Source organism: Plecotus auritus (genome assembly GCF_963455305.1).
Source record: "Plecotus auritus genome assembly, chromosome: 7".
Lineage (NCBI taxonomy): Eukaryota > Metazoa > Chordata > Mammalia > Chiroptera > Vespertilionidae > Plecotus > Plecotus auritus.
Genome location: NC_137774.1, coordinates 164,187,303 through 164,204,289, shown reverse-complemented (window position 1 = coordinate 164,204,289; position 16,987 = coordinate 164,187,303). Strand labels below are relative to the sequence as shown.

General features: G+C 37.8%; 1 protein-coding gene across 7 annotated transcripts in view; it reads right to left on the bottom strand.

Annotated features, from left to right (window-relative positions):
- Nucleotides 1–16,987, bottom strand: part of CTNND2 (catenin delta 2) — an 804,920-nt gene that overhangs the window by 511,597 nt on the left and 276,336 nt on the right. The window contains exon 1 of one of the 7 annotated variants that reach the window (XM_080680437.1): nt 3,327–3,548. The exons of the other annotated variants lie outside the window; for them this stretch is intronic. The gene's annotated coding sequence lies outside the window, so the exon portion shown is untranslated. Of the gene's footprint in view, nt 1–3,326; nt 3,549–16,987 lie in introns of those variants that run through there. 7 annotated transcript variants of the gene reach the window in all.

Genomic DNA, 16,987 nt, shown 5'->3' with positions numbered 1-16,987 from the left:
CTGGGACTTCTCCCTAAGAGTCCATCAGTGGTCACAGATCTTGCCATAGACAGGAAATTCTGAACTCCTATTTGTATTTGACCAAAAAAATCAGTCAAAAGCCCCTAGCCCTCATGGAGTTTACCTTCTAGTGGAGAAAACAGATGTTAAACCAAGTGGGCCAATGATTAGGGAGAGATCCACTGGAGCGGTGGTCAGCAAACTGCGGCTCGCGAGCCACATGTGGCTCTTTGGCCCCTTGAGTGTGGCTCTTCCACAAAATACCACAGCCCGGGCGAGTCTATTTTGAAGAAGTGGCGTTAGAAGAAGTTTAAGTTTAAAGAATTTGGCTCTCAAAAGAAATTTCAATCGTCGTACTGTTGATATTTGGCTCTGTTGACTAATGAGTTTGCCGACCACTGCACTGGAGGTAAAGGCAATGGAGGAAAATAATGCAGGAAAAGAAGATGAGGGAGGCAATTTAAGTTGGATTGCCAAGAATGAATTCACTAACAAGGTGACATGTGAGTCAAGATCAGAAAGAAATGAGGGAGTGAGGCATGTGCCTATCTGGGCTGGGGTTTGGGGAGGTGAGGTAGTGTGTGTGTGTGTGTTATTTTATTTTATTTTATTAGATTTACTGGGGTGACTGGTTAGTAGGGAGGTAGTGTTTTAAGTATAGGTAAGTAGCAAATGCAAAAGCCATGTGCTGGGATTATGTTCTATGGTAGAAGCAAGGAGTTTTGTATGCAGGAGCAGAGAGAAGAGGGAAGGAAGACTTAGGAAATGTGGGGATAGACAGGGCTGCAGACTACAAAGGGGTTTATATGTCCTTTGCATTTACTCTGCATAAAGTAGTAACATGATAGGATTTACATTTTTATAGGATTTCTCTGGCTGCCACTGGGAAATAATCTTCATAGTCATCTATTACCAGTTATTTCAAGCAAGTCACTTAACCTCTCTTTATCTCAGTGAAGCTGGGAGGAGCATATTATCGTATTTTAATGCACTGTATAGAGCATTGTTTCATGTTCTCCTTGGCCATGCCTCTATTACAGCAATTATTTTACTGCATTACAGTCACTAGTTCTCACATCTGCATCCCTACCTGATTTTTTAGTCCTTGGACCCTAGGGAATACCTCTTTCTATTTTTGTACACAGCACCTCATACAATGTTTATTTTAGCACACAGGAGGGACTCAACAAAGGTTGCTGAATATAAGGTATTGCAAACATAAGAATGATAAAGCTATAAAACAAAACTCTAAATCAGAATTTCCAAGTTGGTAAGCTACCTGTAAAAATACAAACACAAATCTGTATACCTAAATCATGCCAACTAGAATGTTTGGTTAGATGTTCTAGCTATAATCCCACAACTTGACAATGTAATCAGCCGAGTTGGACCCAATCTTATATTGTCTGGGTAAATATATTTTTTAAACAATTGAAACTATTTTTCTTAATTGTGTGCATAAAACTTAATAATCCAGAAAGGATTTTGCAATGAGGCATTTAGAAATCCTTAGAATGCGTATTTCTTTTAAGTCAAATTTTGTTTGTCTTTCTGCTATGTGCTAGACTATAACCTGAAGAATTTTTGGAGGTATCCACATGGTATACATATCTGAATTAAAACAAACAAACAAAAAAAAAAACACCTTGCAAATAGTTTAAATTTCCTTCCCATATAAAATAATTCTATCTGGCAATGTGGGGGTAATGGGCTATCTAGCTAGTTAATCCTTTACAAAAAATCTCTTTATTTGGATAACATGCATTATAATGAAGACTTAATGTCTCTTGAACCCATTACATTGATGTTACACAAAGTATGAATGCCTAGACCCTATATTCCTAAAGTAGAGCTTCACAATCATTTACCTTACATTTTGACAGTATTATTAATAATAACAGTCAATGCATGAAAAAAACTTTCAAAGGTTAAAGTTTTCTTAACTCATTATTTTCAATCTATATCATTAAGGTTTACTTTCATTCACTAAAAATGAAAAGGTCTCTGAGCCTTAATAGGATTAATATAAACTTGTGACTTCTAATTCATTTAAATGAAATATTTACTAAGAGGTACCCCTAGAATATAAGTGAGTGATCCCTTGTTAGTATCTGCAAAATAAATCATATCCGCCTTAGGCAATTAAAATTCTAAAACATGTGCTATGTTTCTGATAAAAATAAATTATTTGAGTCAGCATGGTCATTATTTGTACTTAGTACATGAGCTACAAAGTCATTCAAATTTCAAATAATTTTAATCAAGTAGAAATTTTATCTTGTGATTGACATTATTAACTTGAAAATTATTCTCTGTCATTTGTCATTCATTTGGAAACACTCAAAAGATAAAAACTTCAAGACTCTCCAGGCATTCGTATTACCTACAACTCTCCAATGTACACCTGTTTTACAAATAAATTAACAATAAAATATACAACTCCCATAAATTTTCATGTTTATAATTACCAGATGTCTGAAATTCTGAAGTCAAATTATTTTTTTTAATCTGTTGAGCATTACTAATATTGTTAACTCTAAAGGCGATACAGTTGATATCTATGAAGTCATAAATTTGGGTCAATGATTCTCTCAATGAGTTATCTGAGTAAAAGCAATCTAGAAAACTTTGTATGGTAAAGCTTTCCCATAATTATTGGATGTGTGCATCCCATTTACACCTTTTAGAATTATCAAAACATGTAATTATTGTATTATATTTCCAATGTAAAGCTCATCGAGAACCAACTAATCTCTGCGAGAAAGGGAAGCCAATGCAACAAGTTAGCTGTCCAATACTGAATTTTTGCAGTGGCTTTACATAGTGACTCTGATCAGGGAATTTTTATGCCTTTACTGTCAAGGAATAATGTCTTTCTGGACATTATTAGTGTAATTGTATGCCCAATGAGAAAAAAGACCCACAGTTTCCAAATCAACTTTTAATTACTTAATACTTAAATAAAAATGGCTCTTTACATGGACAATCATAACTTTCACAAATCTAAAGGCTATATCTATGACAAACTAAGTCTTACTAGAACAATTATTAAGCAGTTATAACCGTTAGCTGGTAGAAAATGGCACATCGATCCTTGCAATTGCTTTCCTTTAATTTAGTTACTTGCCATTTACAATTTCAACATCAATGCACTGAATAAACTGACAACCGTGAGGCCAGAAATCAATCCCACCCATGTTTTCTACACAGAACACTCAACCTGCAGTTTTAAAACTTTAGCCAAAAACATCACAAAAGCAACATCAATAATGAAAGAATTGAAAAAGAAAGAAAGATAGGTTTAGTTTTCACTTTTTCTCTTTTACCTTTGGAAACAAATGATCCTTAAACACTTCAAAACTGCAGTCTAGGCAAACAAGTCGCCTAGTCACAAAGATGAGGGGCGACTTTCTCCCCGCAGCCCAGGCAGCGGGTGCCGGCGTTCCAGGCTTCTCCCACCTGCTCCTCCCTCCCCGCGCCAGGGCTTCCAAAGGACCCCAGAAGAGCTCAAAAATCAGGAAATCACGAAAGGACTGGAAGAACAGCCTTGAAAAAGTCAGGAAACCAAATTATCATAGTTTAATTTCTGCTTTCTCTTGCAAGCAGTTTAAGAGAAAGCAAAGCAAGATGCATCAGAGATACCACAAGCCTAGTGGTTGCCTTCTTAAAAGAGAAAAGCATTGAGTTCAGCCAGGCACAAAGGTCTCCATGGCAACAGTGAATTTAGACCCCCATTGGCATTATTTATGCAACATTTCATCACAAAAGGACCCTCCCACTACCCTGCCTAGCAAAATCTAGTTTTCTAATCTTCCATTCCTTTGCCCTGAATTGGTACATCTGAATCCTTAGCTCTCTGTATCTCAACAAGAAAATTAAAAAAAAAAGAAATACCACAGAATTATAAAATTTTCTCAAACTGAATGTGGACTTTTTCCCCTTGGTGAACTCAAAGGCAAGAGATAGATTCAAATTTGTTTGAAGTTCATATTCAAAACCAATCTAGTTTTTATCTCAAAGACAGACAGTGTGACAAACACCAGTTTCCTGAAATTATCTCAATTTTTAAAATGACATTGTAATTCAAAAAAGGCATAAAATGTGGCAAAATCTGAACAACCCAAAGACTCACAGAAAAGAGAAATTGTCTAGGTGCCGACTTTGAAGATGAATTTTATGCACTGATAGCCACCCAGCCACCCCAGCTATTATAGTACCTTGAATAACTTCTGAGTCTTTTACCTGATTCTCTCTTTTAACCATGGCTTCTAAAAAACATAAATTGAGCAAAATATTTTAGACACTTTTTATTGAACTGTGTACCAAGTGCTCCCCAGATCCACATTTTATAATTAGATGACCTGGGGCAAGTTATTTAAAACAGAGATAACCCCCCAAAGTAATTAGGCTATCATAGCTATTACTATGATGATATATTATTGAAGAAATGTTTTCTTCATAATATTTGATGATGTTGAAAAGAAAAATTACCAGTTCTCATTTGAAAAGGATCCTACTTAGTGTTAACTAAAATAAGAACAAAGAGACTTTTAAAATTAGATTTGATTATATTTAAAACAATACAAGCTTTTATAACAACTTCAGACAGTACATATCTCCCCACACCAGTCCCACTGTCTTTTAATACATCTGCATGACTAGATTTAAATCATGTACTTTGATCTAGATCCTAATTGAGTCTGTCATTTCTAAGACAATTAGGTAAGAAAGGCTCACGGGTGCCTGTATTTCCTGTCGATGCATATTTGATAAGATTTTCTGTTGCCTGCAAGATAAGAAAATATCCCTGCTTCACAACCCGAGACACTTTATTCAGCTAGAATGGTGCCTCCAAAAATACAGCTCACCCTCATTTTACGTGAGGACAATCCTGGAGTTGGAGAACTCATGCCCCTGCTTAGACGATTATACAATATCTACGAATAAGTCATTCACATGCCTTCTGACACTGAACATTGAAAAAGAGTATTAAAAAAGCCAGGCTTATATTCTTCTTTTAGGAGAATTACTCTCCCAGGTGAGAACAGCCACCACCCATACATTAGATCCTGTCTCTCTTCTATATCTACTGCCTTCTTTTTTGTTGTTTTTGTCTTTTTTTCCCTCTCTTCTGTTTTACTTCCTCTTAGCAGTCCTCTGTATTTCTGCATTATCTCTTCTTCTTGATGCTTCTGACATGATTTTATTTCAGCAATGGCTTTATCTGTTCCCACTTCCCCATGAGCATTGCCAGCTCATTGTTATTCCTTTGATGCATCCTTTGTCTCTCTTTGATTCAATGCACTTTCTTTGTTTTAAATGTCTTTAGGCTATGAAAACAAAGTATGTGACTCACTACCTAGAACAACTTCTTTGTTATTTGGGGGGTGTTTTAATTTTTCTGTAGTTATACATTCTCTGCCTTTTGAGTGGGAATGTACAATGGTAAAAGAAATTTTATGTTTATCAATCTCTTTTAAAACTATTTACATGCATACTTTGTCTCAGCAACTCTGCTCCTAGACATACAGTCAAGAGAAATGTGGCCTTAAGATACCCAAAGATATCTACTGTGATGCTCATACCAGCAATATTCATATCATTCCCAACTGGACACTATAGAAATGCCCAGAGATGACAATGGATGGTAGTATGATACATGTGCAAAATGAAATCCTATTCTGCAAAGAAAATAAATTAGTAACCAAATGCACAATTATAGCTGTCTTTACACACATAATCTTGAGTAAGCTGTATACTTGATATATGCCCTTTTCCTTATGTGTGTTATACTTAAAAAACAAACTCTAAATTATTTACAATCCTAGATTTTTGGAAATTATAACAGACATACATAAAAATAGGAACATTAATTACCTATTAACGTTTGTGATTTAAAAATAAATATGTACCATTTTAACTTCAGAGGTGTTGAGCAATATCCTTACCATTTTTGTTTTAAAAGAAAATAAAGAACTTTTAATTCTTACAAAATAAAAGCAGAACTGGAGGATGAAGAAATCACTATTTGTTATGGCATCATCAATTCTAAAATAATTACTATGTTGTGGTCCTTTTGAACAAATAATCTAATTGCTGAGAAAAAGGTTTAAAAAGAAATTTAAAAAATGCATTTTAATGTACTGGCCCTTTTACCTACTAATAGTGACAATAAGGTAGAAGAATAAGTAGCACTAATATAGGAAAGCACTAACATCTATATAATAAAAGCCTAAGCAACCATCATGGCGGAACAACCAGAACGACCAGTGCGCTCCCACAGGGAGAGCACCGCTCAGCCAGAAGCTGGGCTCACAGCCGGCAAGCACAGCGGCAGTGGCCGGAGCCTCTCCTGCCTCTATGGCAGGAGTAACGAGCCAAGTGGTAAGGAGTAGCAAGCAGGCGAGCGATAAGGAGCGAGGGATCCCAGATTGTGAGAGGGATGTCTGCCTGCCGGCTTTGGCCCGATCCTCTGAGGGGTCCCGGACTGTGAGAGGGCGCAGGCTGGGCTGAGGGACACCACCCCCCCCATGCATGAATTTCATGCACCAGGCCTCTAGTTATAAATGAGTGACCAACTTTAGAAAGGTTTCCAAATAAGTTTAATGTGAAGAGTTTAGTTTTGCTATTTTAATAAAACATTATCTTTACAAACTATTTTTTAAAGACTTGACTCTCCAAAAATTTTGGCTTTTCATTTTCTAAGAATCCACATTCCACTGTAAAAACTCTCTAATTCTATTTATTATCCCTCCAGACTCTAAGGTATAAAATTACAAATGATTGACAGTCAAATTACTGAGCCTGTCTTCCAAGGGGCACAGTGGAGCTCCAGTGCAAAGGTTCTTTTGCAATTAAATAGCTGCAAGGAGTAATATTTTTAGGGCCGGCTCAGCTTTTCATTTGTAGTCCGCAGTTATCTCTGCTGTCCACGGTGAGAATGGATTGCAGGCCGTGGGAGAGGAAAGAAGAGGAGAAAAGCTAGAGGAAGGAAGTCAAACAAACAATGCTGGACGTTTGCCTGGGGCCCTGGTAGTGACAGCTTCTCCCATAAAACCAAAACCCCTGTGCTGCCTGCTGCTGCTAAACATGACCTAGTGTCGGATCCACTCAGAAATAGGACATTTGGTACTTAGTGGGGGGAAATACATGACATCATACATTAGCACTCACTCCTGAATCAGTGTAAGTTTGAACCCCGTAACTAGGAGGGTAGGCTATACTAAATCCCATTAATAAAATATATTTTCGTTTTCATTTGCCCTATCTGGGCATAAACTTCTTATACGGTAGCTTTACACCAGACAAGTTGGTCACTTTCATTCACTCTATGCCTTAAAGTAAAGCTCATGCAAGGACAGATTAAGAAGACCAGAGGATTTCAGGGGCAGTGCTCTAACCTGGCATGAAATTAATTTCACTGTATTCAAAGCACCCTTGGTTTCTCAAATAGGATATGTAGTTTACCATGCGGCAACAGTTCAGCAAACTCCTTGGCTGTCTGACCGTATAAATGAGCAATTATATGAATGTGTATCTTTGGCATAAACAAAGCTTGAAGGCAGGAATCCCCAGTAACCAATTACATGATGGCAATTGTTACAAGAGAATGAATATAGGACACAATTCGTAAAATGCATTAATCAGAGGTTGAAACACATATGCTCTATGGAGTACCCCTAAAATGCCATAATGCACCAGTTTTACTATATGCACTTTCCAAATAATATTAACAATAACAAATGCAGATACACATTTTTAAAGTACTCTCTCTTTCTCCCCTCCCCCTCTCTCTCTCACACACACACACACACACACTCTCTCTCTCTCTCTCTCTCTCAAATGCCTTGGAAGAATGCAAATTTTAACTTAGAAAGGAGGGTTTCCTTATGGCAGAACTCAGATGGAAAGTGTCTATCATATTTTACCCTTTTCCATATCTCAATCCCATATTGAAGACACTGTCTTGTAAGACATAACTCATTTTATCTGACTACTAAGAATATTGCATCTTGATCTCAGAGTATTAAGAGAAGCATTTGTTTCATTTTTTGCATAATTAGCTCATGTCTTTATTTGATATTCTTTAACATTTATGTAAAGTGGTGATCATGAATACTACTCTGTCAAAACAGAGTGGGCCCTGTTTCTTTTGCAGGACTTAGGTATTATGTCATTGCCCTGGGCTGAGACAACTAAGGAATACCAATAAGAAAGCGCACATGAGTAAGCATTTTAAGTCCTTCCCACAATGTGTTTGACTAAACCACTAGCCAAAGAGAATACTTTAAAAATACTCTTTAAAAAACAATACTAAGGTTCAAAGAAATCACAGGGGTGCATTTGAAACAAACATGAGCATATTCTTAAAAAATGTGAGACATTTCCATATGTCCAATCGTAACTACATAACTATGTGGGTATAATGATTCCCTGTAGGATAAGTTCTCCTTGGGTAGTATTAAAATTTCTTACATTTCCTCTGGAACTCTGCCCTCTTACTTTCAAAATCAAACTTGTGCCTCAGGAAGTTATAAAGGATGGTGGCTGCCGTACTCTGTCATGGAAGAGGGGTTACAGAAGGACCGGCTCCATAGGCTGGCATTCCTGTAACTCTAGACTCTACGCCTCTCCTCATGCTTTTTGTGTGTCAACATTTTTTTCAACTGAAAGTTGTATTAAAATATTTGGTCAGTAATCTTTTATGAATCCTAGTGTATTTGTTCCATTTCTTCTTCAATGCCTCAGGACAGTCTCTGAGTTGGTTCTTTGTCCTATGTTGGGGTTGAATGTGTGTGGTGCAGCATAGAGAGCAAGACTTCACAAGTCCAAACTGATCTATATATATAAAAGGCTAATATGCGAAGTGTCCCTCTGCCCATCTGACCAGTCACTATGACACGCACTGACCACCAGGGGGCAGACGCTCAGCGCAGGAGCTGCCGAGCTGCAGTGATTTGGCAGCGGCAGTTCTCGTATGATGCACCCCAAAACCAGAGAGGAGGGAGCCTGATTCCTTGTGGGGCCGCGCAATTCCACCTTCGGCCGTGGGTTATATTGTTGCTGGGGCACTCTCAGCCCCAAATCTGTTTTACTGCACACTTGCATTTGTGTTCCACACCCTGTATGACAGCAACTTTGCAGAGTGCCCTCTAGCACTCCACGACCCCATTGGGGGATGTCAGAGAGCCAGTTTCGACCCAATCCACACAGGCCAGGCCGAGGGACCTCACCTACCAGAGGGACCCTGCTCACTCCACAGATGCCCTTCAAGCCATGGCGCCACTCCAGGAGCGGCCGGCCGGGGAGAGACCGCAGGAGGTTGGCTATAAGGCGTGTCTGGCCCATCTTGCCCAGTCCAAACCCACCGGCCATTTTCTAATTAATTTCCTTTCAATGTGCATGAATTCGTGCACCAGGGCACTAGTCTTTAATAAAAGAACCATGCTTGCAGGTTCTGTAACATTGCATATGAAACAGATGTGAATCACAACAGGCTCAGTGCCTTATCATTAGTCAAAATAATTCTTTTCTTTTTTTTTTGAGAATTTTGAAGAATATTTTACAAGACATTTGGAAAACACCTCTATTTCTATACATTTCCCAAATACGGTCTCGAGAAGATTGAGGCCTTGTCTCTATGATACAACTGAAGCTGGTTCTAGAATTGATATTGCATATTTGAAACTAGTGTTTGTTTGGATACCTATAGGCTGTGCTTACACCTCTTAAAATCTCCTAAATAAAAATAAAAATGAAGTAAAAAAAATGTCCTAAATAAGGAGGCTGCTCTCCATAACCGCCCACCTAGAATGAAATATATCCTTGGCATTTTCACAACTTCTCATGTCATCTGATGGACTGGAGGAAAATTTAACACTGGGCTCTGCAGATTTATGCTCTGTTACCTATTTCTTGTCCTAAATTCATAATATGGCCTCTGCCAATGATGTGATTTTTCTCACTTCACAGTTGAGCATTCAGGACTGGGGATATGAAAAATAATGACAATAAGAAGAGCTGGCATGATATTGGGTAGGTAACACACCATTGGATAACACATCCCTGAACTGCCTTTATCTACATCCTCATATAATAAGGAATACATGAGTTTTTTATTTTACTAAAAAAAAAAACAGCTTATGCATAGAGTGGAATTTTACTATTGTTTCTGCACATATCTGAAAGGAGCAAATTTTTATCTCATTTATACATGGGGAAAGGCATTCATAGAGATTAAGCAATTTGCTCCAAATGGCACAGATTATAAATCGTGAAACCTGAAGTTGAACTAGACAGTTTGCCTTCGCACATGATATTCTGAACCACTAGCGATCATTTACGAGGTTTCAAGTGTGTCTTCCAGGAATAATGCCTAAAAACCAAAACATCGTGTTCTTATGGAGTTTGTACAACTATGAAAAATCAGATGGTCTACCCCTGTTCCCACACCAAGGAAGAAAGTTCTGATGAGGAGTAATTCCAGAATCAGCTGGGGTCCAAGGCCAGCCAGTCCTCCAAAGCTGTCCCTATCCAATCTACCTACTAAGTAATCCACCACCAACTATGGTTTTACTTATCATTATAAAGGTCATTTAAGGTCCATATTGTATACAGAGATTTAAAAGTCCTTTGTCAGCTTACATTTGGATGATTTAGTTGCACTTCCTTAAATGAAAGGAAATGCAAGTCACTTTTCCCTTCACTAAACCTTCAATGGGAAGATTTACAGGTAGAGGGGAGAGAGCAAGTGGCTATTCCTTTTACGGCCTTTTAACATATGGAGTGAAGACCAAGAGCTGAAAATGTCTATCTTCAGTCACCATGATAATTTATGAAAAGTACAGAACTTAACTAAAACATGTCACCAATAAGTACAACTGGAAAACTTTAATATTCATTAAAGTTAATATACATTAAGGACTGGCTCATAAACATAAAAAGTAAGTGCAGTGTTTATAACAACAACAAAAATGCAAGGGCCCATTCGCTTTAACAGATCAGGATGCCACAGCAATGTCCTGGAAAACTGAAAGAAATAGTGCTAAAGGAGAAAAGTTAATTATCACAGCAAGTTTTATCTCAAATGAGTAGTTTATTTCTATTATATCTTTTTGGAAGCTTGTGTTTTCTAAAACATTTTTGTAGAAGTTTAAAACATATTTAGCTATACGTATTTAATGACATTTTTGTGTATTTTGTTTTCTTCATAACCCAATTTGTTGTTGTTTTTGCCTTTATTTTTTTTCTAATAAATCTTTATTGTTCAGATTATTACAGTTGTTCCTCTTTTTCCCCCCATAGCTCCCCTCCACCCCGTTGCCACTAACCCTCTGCCCTTACCTCCCCCCACTGTCCTCATCCATAGGTGTACGATTTTTGTCCAGTCTCTTCCCACACCCCTTTCCCCCCAAGAATTGTCACTCCACTCCCTTTCTATGCCCCTGATCCTATTATATTCACCAGTTTATTTTGTTCATCAGACTTTTTATTCACTTGATTTTTGGATTCACTTGTTGATAGAAATGTATTTGTTGTCACTTTGTTGTTCATAATTCTTATCTTTACCTTTTTCTTATTCCTCTTCTTAAAGAATACCCTTCAGCATTTCATATAATACTGCTTTGGCGGTAATGAATTCCTTTAGCTTCTTCTTATCTGTGAAGCTCTTTATCTGACCTTCAATTCTAAATTAAAGCTTTGCTGGGCAGAGTAATCTTGGTTGTAGGTTCTTGCTATTCATCACTTTGAATATTTCTTTCCACTACCTTCTGGTCTGCATAGTTTCTGTTGAGAAATCAGCTGACAGTCGTATGGGTACTCCCTTGTAGGTAACTAACTGTTTTTCTCTTGCTGCTTTTAATATTCTCTCTTTGTCTTTTGCCCTTGGCATTTTAATTATGATGTGTCTTGGTGTGGTCCTCTTTGGATTCCTTTGGTTTGTGATTCTCTACGCTTCCTGGACTATTTCTTTCACCAGGTGGGGGAAGTTTTCTGTCTTATTTCTTCAAATAGGTTTTCAGTATCTTGCTCTCTCTCTTCTTCTGGCACCCCCATAATTCAGATGTTGGTACACTTGAAGTTGTCCCTGAGGCTCCTTACACTATCTTCATATTTTTGGATTCTTTTTTCTTTTTGCTTTTCCAGTTGAGTGTTTTTGGCTTCTTCGTATTTCAAATTTTTAACTTGATTCTTGGGATCCTCTAGTCTACTGTTAGATCTCTGTATATTATTCTTTATTTCAGTCAGTGTATTCTTAATATCTAGTTGATCCTTTTTCATATCCTCAAGGGTCTCACTAAATTTATCAGCAGTTTCTAGAAGATTCTTGAGTAATTTTATAATCGTGGTTTTGAACTCTATATCCAGTAGTTTGCTTTCCTCCATTTCTGTCACTTATGACCCGTTTCTTTATCTCCACATTTTGGCTGCTTCCCTGTGTTGATAGAGTGGCTTTGTGTGCTAGGTGTCCTATAGGCCCAGTGGCTCAGCCTCCCTAATTACCTGAGGTGGACACCCTTGGTGTACCCTTTTATGGTATGTGTGCACAGAATGGTTATAGTTAAGCCTTGATTGTTGTCGGTATCACTGGGAGGAATTGGCCTCCAGGCCAAATGGCTGTGAGGATCAGTTGTGTCTATGATGGGAGAACTTCTGTGCTGGAGACACCCTTATGGGGCAGGACTTGCTTCAGTGGGGCTTTGGTGCTCACTGAGTCTGCCCCCTGAGAGTGTCTCTTATGGATCTGAAGAGTTGTAGTCTGGATGGTCTCTCTCTGACCACTGGGTACACTGGCTCTTGGATCTCCAAGGAGAGAGGCCATGCAGCAGGAGCTACAGAGAGATCTGGAGATTCCTTCTCTTTGTTTGGGGTTTGGAGGCGCCTAGATGAGGCCCAGCTGTGAAGCAATGTGAGCCTTGGGTCTTCTTTTGGAGGCTCTGGGGCTCTTTGACCCAGCTGCAGTACATTAGGTTTCAGAATGCAAAGGGCCAGGCCATTCATATGCAAAAGCCTCTGTGCACAGCTTGGGTGGGGTTGTAAATTGGGTAGAGCAGGGTCTCAGGAAATCACCAGGGTGGAGCAAACAGCAATGGCTGACCGTCAGCTCTGCCTGGAAGAGGTCCTGTGTCTCTGTGCCCCACGGCACCGTGCAGGAACAACGATCGCTGCAAGCAACTCCAAGAGAAAGCTGCTCTCGAGTTCCGTCTGATGCCAGACAGTCCATTTTCTCCCTGTATGAGTCTTGGTCCCCAGAGTCTCACCCAGAACTGGAGTTCAGAGCAGTTGGGAGCTTGTGTCTCCCTCCTGATTGAAAAAGACAACAGCGTACTCAGTTGCCAGCCCTCTCTGTGCCTCTGTATCTCTGCACTTCACTTCTGCACCTCTGCACCTCCTCCGAGTCTCAGTGTGCTCTTCTCTTTCCTTCTAGTTGTGTAATTTCCACTCAGCCAGCCTTCCCGCGGTTCTGGATGATACCTATTTTGTCTTTTAGTTGTAGTTTTGAAGTGGTTGTGTGAGGCAGCAAGTTCAGGTGTTTACCTATGCCACCATCTTGGTTTCTCCCATAACCCAATTTGTTAATGAAATCTTGGAACTTGCCAAAAGTTTTTACCAAATATGGTATTTTCTCCAAAATGTGATATCTATGGCTGGCAAGATATTTCAGTCTTTTTGTTGTTGTTTTTGCTGGTTCCTAAAATCCAAAAAGTTTGGAAACTCTGCTTATCTCTGAGGTCAATGTGGATCAAAAATGACCTTTTTGCCTGAGAGTACAGTTCATTGATGGGTGGAAACACAGAAAGGGATTAATGAAATATAGTTTAGACATCCCATTGGGGTTCCTAGGCCACATAGTTATTATTTTCGTAAGATCTGGCACACGGAAATAACCATCCAATTCCTTGAGTAACATGGGAACCTCAAAGGTATAAGTTTCTTCTGATATTCTGATGACATTCTATTGCCACCAAATTGATACTTGAGTTACATGCTGAGGAATATCAAAATTAAGAAGTGACTCAAAAATGCATCAGTGTACCTACTTTCAGGAAATCCCAAATACTGGAACCATAAATGTTTGTTATGCAATTCTGAATCACAGATATAAACTGAGCATCAATGACCCATAATTAAAACACATGATGACTCCAACTTCCACGTCTCCATCAAGCACCAGTGTTTCCCTCATCTGATGTAGTTAGGTGTCCAAGACAAACACTGAGGTGTTTACCTACTAAGAGGATTGCATACATATTTATACTAATATTTCAATATGTGAGCACATTGTTTGTTGGATCAGTGTGTGAAAAGCATTTGTTGATATTTAAATTCTAAGTGAGATTTGGATCATCCAAAAACCATTAAAAATATCTATCTATGTATAACATGTATCAATATGTTCTACCAATATATTAAGTCCATTGTAGATTTTATTTTTCTAAGTTGAAAAAAAATGTGAACATAGTTTTTATGCACATATCTGTTAAAATAAAGACTAATGCAGTAAATATTATTTCAAAATCACTGGGCAGAACACTTTCAGACAATGATGCTGGTAATGAAAGGTTTTACTTGGAAAGAAATGTCAGCAATTAGCCCAGCAGGAATAGCACAGAAGCCGGGGGGAATGAGAGTATTGGTGATAAACATGCAATAAGAACAATATTATGAAGGTATCCATGAGGGCCTATCTACTGGGGAGAATGAAAGCTCACAGATAAATAGCTGAATTAAATGAAAGATTGTAAAGAATCCCAAATCTAACAAATACAGTCATTCAACTTTTATAAAGCAACAATGACATTTCTTTATGAGTAATACACTATTTTAATGATACTGTATATGGATGTAGAAATATTTTAGAATAGCTCATCAATGAAACAAAAGAAGGTGAATTATGTGACTATGTATTTGTACCAATATATATGTGAACAAGAACACACATACATACTTTTCACATACACATAATGTTGAGCAACAGATGATATGACAATTACAGGAAAGCTAGTTTTACAAATGTTTTGCTTCCTTTTTCCATAGCATAATTTTCATCAGGTTTATGACATAATTGAAATGGTCCTCTCCCGCTACGGTCCATTTCTCAGACTCCTTCTTAGAATGCTATAGAAATTAGTATATTGCTATAATATGAATTTTATTCCTTTGTGCAGAAAATTTCCCTGAATGGAAGTGGCATCATAATAAGCCATAAATAATTGGAACAGATTTAATTCATCATTAAAAATAAAACTTGGGTTTCTAAACTCTAATGTGGTCTGTTTGAATATCCTTGGTCATTGTGAGTTTATTAAAATTATTTCATTAGATTTAATTGTTGATATTTAATTGTTCACTTCTCACAACTCATTACGATTTTAATAACTCATACTTTTCTAAATGAGAAAATATATCATAATAACATAAATGTATCTATTGCCACATAGTTTACAAAATGATTTTATATAAATTATCACTTTTGATCTTAATAGTCATTTAATTAGATAGTACTATCTAAAACCAGAAAGCTATTATGACTTTAATAACAGAGAGCTAATTGATATCAAAAATTTTATTTGGGAAGTTAAATTACCAAGCTAATTATAAAAAATACTCATGCAGATATTAAAATACTATATTGAAGTAATGCTCATTAAAGAAAGCACTGAACCCCTTCAACCCTTCTCTCCTACCCAACTCTATGAGAGGTTTTGCCAAAAGGAACAAGGTGACCTGTTCCTAGGATCCTTTGTCCCCAGGGTGCAGGCAGACAAGAACACGCCTCCAAGGGTGTGGTAATTAAGGCCCTTTAATAATAAGGGGGCATGAAGCACTATAAGCTTCAGTTTCTCTTGTTATGGATATTGACATAATTTCTTTTTTTAAATATATTTCATTATTGGGACAAAGGCCACCATAATAATTTTATTCTTTTTCTTAAATATATTTTTATTGATTTGAGAGGGGAAAGGAGAGGAAGAGAAAGATAGAAACATCAATTATGAGAGAGAATCATTGATCAGCTGCCTCCTGCACATCCCCTACTGGGGATCGAGCCCGCAACCCAGGCATGTGCCCTTGACCAGAATCGAACCTGGGACCCTTCAGTCTGCAGACTGACGCTCTATCCATTAAGCCAAACCAGCTAGGGAATAATTTTATTCTTAACACTGAAAATATCTCAAAACAATGTATTAGTATCATCACTTCAATATTAATATAACTAGAGAATTATAGGTAGAGAAAAATTAGGGTGTTTTTTTTTTCACTGTTGGTACCAATAACAGCTCCATAGTTTTTGTCATCTGAGACGATTTCAGAATCCAAAGCAACATAATGAATATTCCTTTCTAGGCAAGTTCCCCATGGACATGTGTCAGTGTGCACAATAAGCATGATGACATTCGATAGCACTAAACACTTCCTTGGCAGTCAGAACAAGAAGTCAGGGCCCTGCCCTTGGGCCATGGAGACCAGAGCACTTCACCCAGGGTCTGTCCAGATGGGACAGTGAGCCCCCCGGGGGTTATAGGCAGGGGGCACTAATGGAATAACCTTACAGCATTCAGTTTGAAAACAACAGAAACCAAGATACAGTTCCAATTTCTCTGTAAATATTTGCCAAAACAAAGCCAACCATGTAAAATACTGCTTTTCGTTTTCCAAGTTAATAACATTGATGTATAATAGTAGATTGAAACAATCCTTGTTCTAGAATTCTCCCGTGCCAGTGGTAGCCTAGAAGCAATGAGTGGATAAATCCTGAACATTGCAACACTGTGAGAGGACTTATTAAAATATTTGATAAATATGACCTATATTAATCACTGGGTAACTTAAAATTAAAAATGCCCCTTGGGCTTTCTGTACCCTATTACAGAGTAAAGAGGCATTTAGAGGAGGGTATTTCACAACATGAACCATACCAAATAAACAAAGTGCTGACCCTTTATGCCAAGCATGTCAAACTCAAAGGCTAACACGGACCAAA